Source organism: Anneissia japonica, unplaced genomic scaffold, assembly GCF_011630105.1.
Source record: "Anneissia japonica isolate Jap-2015-1 unplaced genomic scaffold, ASM1163010v1 scaffold287873_len53090_cov102, whole genome shotgun sequence".
NCBI classification, from domain to species: Eukaryota; Metazoa; Echinodermata; class Crinoidea; order Comatulida; family Comatulidae; genus Anneissia; species Anneissia japonica.
This window is the reverse complement of record NW_022719509.1, coordinates 42,441-49,026: the sequence shown is the minus strand read 5'-3', so window position 1 is coordinate 49,026 and position 6,586 is coordinate 42,441. Positions and strand designations below refer to the sequence as shown.

Sequence of the window (6,586 nt, the reverse complement as noted above, 5' to 3'; positions counted from 1 at the left end):
ATATGTATTTAATCATACAACAAAATGCTGAAGCATCCACAAAAAGTAAAACTAAAAATGTTTTGCGATAACATCATTTGAATAGGGTAGCTTCTCATAATGGGTTGGAAACAAACTAGTCTTTTCTTTGCTGTCATTGCCTAATTTCACTGGTAATACAAAAAAAAAAACACCTTAATTAAGTATTTAATTATAGACCCGATTCCATCAAAGCCTACCACCGCTGATCAATTGTAGCCCTGCTCAAAACAACCATCGGACTAGATGACAAAGTTCCTCAATTCCCACAATATTTAACTATAAATGTTAATGCAATATATAATAGTTGACTTATACATTCTTTTATTCACACCTACAAACAAGTAGGTTAATTCCAGTAAAACATATAAAAAACAATTTTTAATGAAGTCATGATGAAACAGTCAAAAGATTATGGTACCACAACAATTTCATCTTTTCTTACTACGCTGTCAAGAATGTCTAAATAACATTTTAAAAAATACTAATAAATATTGCACACAATGAAAAGGTTATATAAAGAAATGCAAACAGTAACCAATATAAAGAATAAATCAGTGATCTAAATTGCATACTATTATAACATTTCTTAAAGACTATAAAGATTTAAGATGTCTTAATAAATTAATTGAATAATTATGATTTATATACATAATAAATATTGCAAATGAACTACAAAAAAGAAAAATAAATAAAAAAAGATTATATATAAAAAATAAATAATTACAATTAATTATTAATTTAACAGTTGCGAGGATAAAAATTACAACATTGCACGCAGTAGAAAAGGTTATAAAACTGTATAAAGAATTAATTATTAACAGGTTTTATTGAAAATTTAAAAAAAATTACAAAGATTAATTTTTAAAATGTATAATTACATTGCATATTCATATTTATTTACAATTGCAATAAATTGCTATTGAAAAAAACATTGAATGAGTAACAATTAATAATAAAATACATGAAAACAATTGAGTACTAATTGGTGTTTAAATAAAAGAGAATCAGGATTCCTAAAAGTATTACTAAAACGTTGTCAACAACTCAAGAGCAGTCAGTTAAACCATATAAACATTTAAAAACAAACATATTAGAACATATTCACACCGGGAATTAAGTGTTAGCAAACTGAGGGATTTAAGTTGGTCAGTGTATGGCATTGTTTCCCTTTTAACATATACGCCTTGTGGCAGACCTCTGGATGCGTTGGATTATAATAGAATTTTTTTTTTTACGCATCCATGCTGGAATTAAAGGTTTAAAAAGGGTGGTTGAGAACAGCAGGCTGTGCTCCACCAGCTATTCTGAACATTAAACCATCAAGTCTATTAGCTTTAGAGATTATAATATCGACATGGTTCTTCCATGCAAGTCTACCATCAACGGCCGTATTCGACTGGTCGTTCTTCGTTAAACCACGCCCACCTGTGCAGTGGTAAAATCCTACTTAAAGAAAACAGGTAAATACTCAACAAAACAAAATGGTTGCGTATAATCAAGGTTGCTTTGGATTGTGGAAGTATGGGTTTTTCGTATTCATCCCGTTTTTGAATTCTGTTAGCCTACAATTATTTTTTAACTTCAATGTGGATAAATATTATAATTTTTATTTTCTGAAATTTAATCTAAATTATAATAACGCAAACATTGTTGCTAAACTGAACAATCGGCCATATTTTTTTTGGTCACGTGCATAACTAAACGCTGATTAATGCATTCTGGTTACGTTAATTTTCGTTGTCAACAGTCTATTTTACGAACCAGTCGAATGAAAATAATACTCAATGAACCAGTCGAATAAGCCCAATAACAACACCAAGATATTTGTGCTAATTTGTTACATGTGATGCTTAACAGTTTATAAAATAAAAATGTTCATAAAAAACTCTTTTAGTAAGGTGCACAACTTTAGTTTTTTGTTTTTTAAACATCATTATGTTAATTTGTGAATATTCGTTAAGGTAGTTGAGGTCATCCTGCACTGCTGCAGCATCATGAACACAACCAATCGGATTATAAATCAGAGAATCATCAGCAAAAGGAACAGAATGACATTTTAACAAAAAGGAAAATTCATTGACATAAAGGTTAAACAATAACGCGCCTGAAATGCTTCCTTGGGGGACACCTAACGTTTCTGGTACACTCTCAGAGTAAATGAGGATGGGTACAATGACAGAATGCTTCCAATCATTAGGTAATTGGCCAGTAGTCAGGGAATATCTAAAATGTGAACCAAGGGGATATGAAATAATAGGAACTATAGCTGCAGTAACCTACAGTAGGAGATAAAAGCTGAAAAGTAATTGAAAACATCACAAGGTGAAACATCAATAATAATCAAAAGGATGGAAATCAACAGAATTGAAAAGGCAAAAAGCAGCAGTATTAGGTCACAAGGTTTATTAAAAGCTGATGTGAATTATCTGTTAAAACCAATATCAAGATATCAAGAAGTTTGACATAAAAATAGTGGACTTGTTTCAAATAGATTTATTTGCCTTAACATAAGCCCAGAACCATTTTTTATTGTCATATAGAACAAAATAAATTATTAATATACTTTCCATACGACTTCCGGACTCAATATTTAACATTATTATGCAATACTTTGTATTTGGAGGACCGTAGCCACCGATACGGTCCTCAAAAAGTCAAAAAGTGGTCAGGTCGAAACCTGACCACTTTTTGACAGACCAAAGTTAATTAATTAGGTTTTGAATAGGAAAAAAGGGCTAAATTCCACCTGTATGTTTAGACTCGACCTACTCTCTTGACATAATTCAGGAGCCGTTAATGATAGTTTACATTATTTTATTTTCTTTAGTTTAAGATTTATAATAACTGATTAAGTATCTATGATGCATTTTTACTTCAGTTGAAATTGAATATTTAACATTCTTTATTTTTTATATTTTTTTTATTTATTTATCAATTTTTTATAAGATAATCTTAGTGTTTTCCTAAATGTTTATTATATGTATTCTTTTACAAGGGTCTCAGCTTAAAAGCTTTGCTTTATATTTGAGCTTCCTTTTCCATTTTTCTTAAATATGTAATGTACATTTTGTTTGTTTTATTATGGAATAAAGTTTGCCTTACTATTATTAAGTGTCTAGTGGGCTTACCTTTTATTTAAATCAAGTAGAGCAATTACTACACATAGTGATCTTTTGCAGGAAGTCAGACTAATGGTTCCATTAACACTCGCCTAGGACTTATATTTATTTCTTCACTAAATTACCTAGTCAACTGACAAGAAAAAAACCATGCCTTTATCTGTATATTTATTCCAGATAGTAGTATGCAACATTATTTTCTATAAATAAATATACTGTAAATATACCTTTTTTAAGCACTTCTCTTAAATACATGTCAAGCGCGGATCCAGAGTTTAACCTGACTATCGCACAAATGGGTTCCCATGGTGGGAGGCGTCATGAGAAGACAGCTTGTTTTGTTGCTGGAAGACAAACTTTAGATATGGGGTGGGGTTTTCTAGATGCTTGAAGCATATTCCTGGAGCAAAGATTTTCTCAAAATCTCATTTCTCCTGAATTGTAAATTCGACTTTGACAAAATGGTACTTGAAAACCATTAACTCAGCTTGTATAAACATTAACCAGCTTGTATCAGGTTTATTCCCTAAGTTGAAATTTCTTAAAATTTAATTGAATATATATCTGTGCCAATCTTCATAAGACTGCTAAAATTACATTGCAGTTCAACATCTGGAAAAGACGTGTTCAACATAAAATTGAGCCATTGGTTTTTATCGAACTTCAATGTAATCAATTAAATTTGCTCTAATTATACTATGATTAACTTTAATGGGTACCTATTCAAAGTCCCCGTACAAAGCCTCTTTAGGCTTGTTTCTGCTAGCTTTTTAAATAAGCTGCAGCATTTGCATTTGAAGTGACTAAATTTTTTCGTTATCTTTTATGTTCCTGGTCAATCTCCTGAAAATCTACTGTAGTATCACAAATCAAAACTCCCCGCATTAGCCTGTTAAGCTATAGCTGCATACCACTATATCCTGGGCCAGTACCACAAGTCTAGTAAATGTAAACATAAACAGTTTAGAGGTGGACCCAACTAATTTTGTATTTTAAGGGGTCGTGGCACAATATTTTCAAAATGGCTGCCTAAAATTTTAAAAGGCAATTCTAAATAATACTTCAAGTGATTTTACTTCTGTAGTACAGTTTTGAGCCATGTATAATTGAAGATGATATTTATTGATTTATTGTGTTATTAATTAGATGATTGTCATTTTCATATTTTTCAAATGGCCAAACATTCAATTTTGAAATACATTGTCATTCATATCTTTTTAAAAAACAGTTTTAAGTGACATTAATACTTGACTATGGTTTTGGAACAACTGAAATAGATTAGGACATTAAATTTTAATTAATAATTACCTTATTTGCATATAATTAGCATTAATGTTAAGCTTCAAGCCTGAAGGCTCTGTTTTAAACCTACTGTGGTTTATGTAGACTAGTTTTGCTGTTAAGTAGCAAGTACATTATTCAGTTTACGACATATTCTATGTAAATCTAAGAAAATAAATTCAAAATTTTATTATCATGTGCTTGAGGGGTGCCCTAAAGGGGATGATGCTAAATAATAATGAATGATGTTTGTACAGGATTTAACAGATACAGAATGTCTCTTCATTGTAAAATTCAAGGGGTATATTACAAAATATAAGAATTATATTCTAACTGCAATTATACATACATACATTCACAATAAGGAAGGCAATGGCTAAAAAACATTTGGGATGTATCAGACTCTAACTGATATTTTAAAAGTCGAATGTCTATAAAAGCGGTCAACAAATTGCTAAAAGAAGGCAAGTACAAGTGATCATCATAACTTTGATGACAGACATGGCAATATGGCAAAAAGGACAAACTATATAGAAAGCAATGGATAGAAGAGAAGAGCGGTGCCGATACGACCCACTTGAGGGGACATACGGATAACAACGTCATTTTGGTCCAGTACCACAATACGGACATGGGCGTTTAATCCTATTTATCTAGTCTGGTAAACACCCCTACAGGGCAAAATTAAGAAAAAATAAAGCGTTGAGGCACAATGACGGAACTTTGTGGCAGTGATTAAGTGAGGACTTTTAATCCTTTTTATCTAGTCTGGTAAACACCCCTACAGGGAAAAATTAAGAAATGTGCAATAATGGCAATTGGCCCGTAGACATTCTAGCCCTGTTTGGCAATTCATGGGTCTTGCCATTCATTGTGTCCACTTTCCTTCAAATCCCTATTCTGCCAAGAAAGAACCAGACTTTCGCAAGTGTTACTAAAGTTCAAGACGAGGTGGAAGACACTTTCTATGCAAGAGGAAATGTTTTTTTTTTTCCAGCAAAGTCGAAAACATTTCATTAGATCAAAAATTTCATTTTCCGCAGTAGATTAAATCGCGAAAACAAATGATCGCAAAAGCGTAAAATGGCAAAAATAAATGGTTCTACAGTCATCAGCAGCCACATTGCTAAACATATATTGTTGTCAGAAATTACTTAATTTTTGTTTTTATTTCTAAGTTTCTGACGTTCATTGAAGACTTTAGTTTGAATGGCTTGAACCTTATTTTCGACATCAGGAAGAATCTTTGGATACTGGTCCGAAAAGCACTGCACCACATTCTTGCCTATAACAACAAATATAAAAATAATTATTTAGTTCTTTAGATTTTTATAAATTAGGCATTGTTGTACATCATTTTTTAAAACTACTAGGGCATACCATGATTTTGTATGCTTTGACCATGAAAAAATAAATATGTGGCCTCTGAGTTTGTGAAAAAAAAGCATATACCCAATTATTATTTTTTTAATCGCCTACATTAAGTAGTTTCTACATGAATTTATAAATAAACATAATTTTTCTTCTGTTGCTTTTGATCCATTTCGAAGACAAATTATAATGACTTTATTATCTGTGTCACTTTGTTTGCACTAGTACAACTGGAAGTGGGGGTGTGGAATGCGATGACCAATTAAAGGGATTTAAGACATCGGTCACACTAGAGTTTCAAAGCTTGGCTTGACTCACCGCGGGTGAGATTTTGTTAATGTGACCGCATCTGCACCGACTCGCGCCTGGCGTGACCTCGATCTCAATCTACCTATCTCGATCGCGGCTCAGCACCCATATTGACCCTGGATTGAACCTGGCGTGACCGAGATTGACATTTCCTCGTTGGCTGTCGACCAATCACAGTCGATGACGCCGTTGCGTTTAGAAGTTCTTGAATAAAAAAACCCGTGAGTTCTTCATGCGTGTTCAATCAAGACGCAATCATTACTTTTCATAAAAGTTAATTCAAATTTTAATTAATAATAATGCGATTGATTTGGAGCGACCAGGAAACTGCTGACATGCTGGATTTGTGGGGTCAACACGAGCTGAGAGACCGGATAGAAAATTAAAAAAACAAACAACAAAACGGGAATTTTTGGCGTGCTTGCTGACAGATTAGCCAGTCTCGGACATGAGAAGAGAACGACGGCCCAAATTCAAACAAAAGT

General features: G+C 32.3%; 1 long non-coding RNA gene across 2 annotated transcripts in view; it reads right to left on the bottom strand.

The window, feature by feature from the left end:
- Window positions 1–4,956: 4,956 nt before the first annotated feature.
- Window positions 4,957–6,586, bottom strand: part of LOC117110959 — a 5,302-nt gene continuing 3,672 nt past the window's right edge. For both annotated transcript variants that reach the window (XR_004445793.1, XR_004445794.1), the window contains exon 3: window positions 4,957–5,706. This is a non-coding gene — a long non-coding RNA (uncharacterized LOC117110959). The remainder of the gene's footprint in view (window positions 5,707–6,586) is intronic.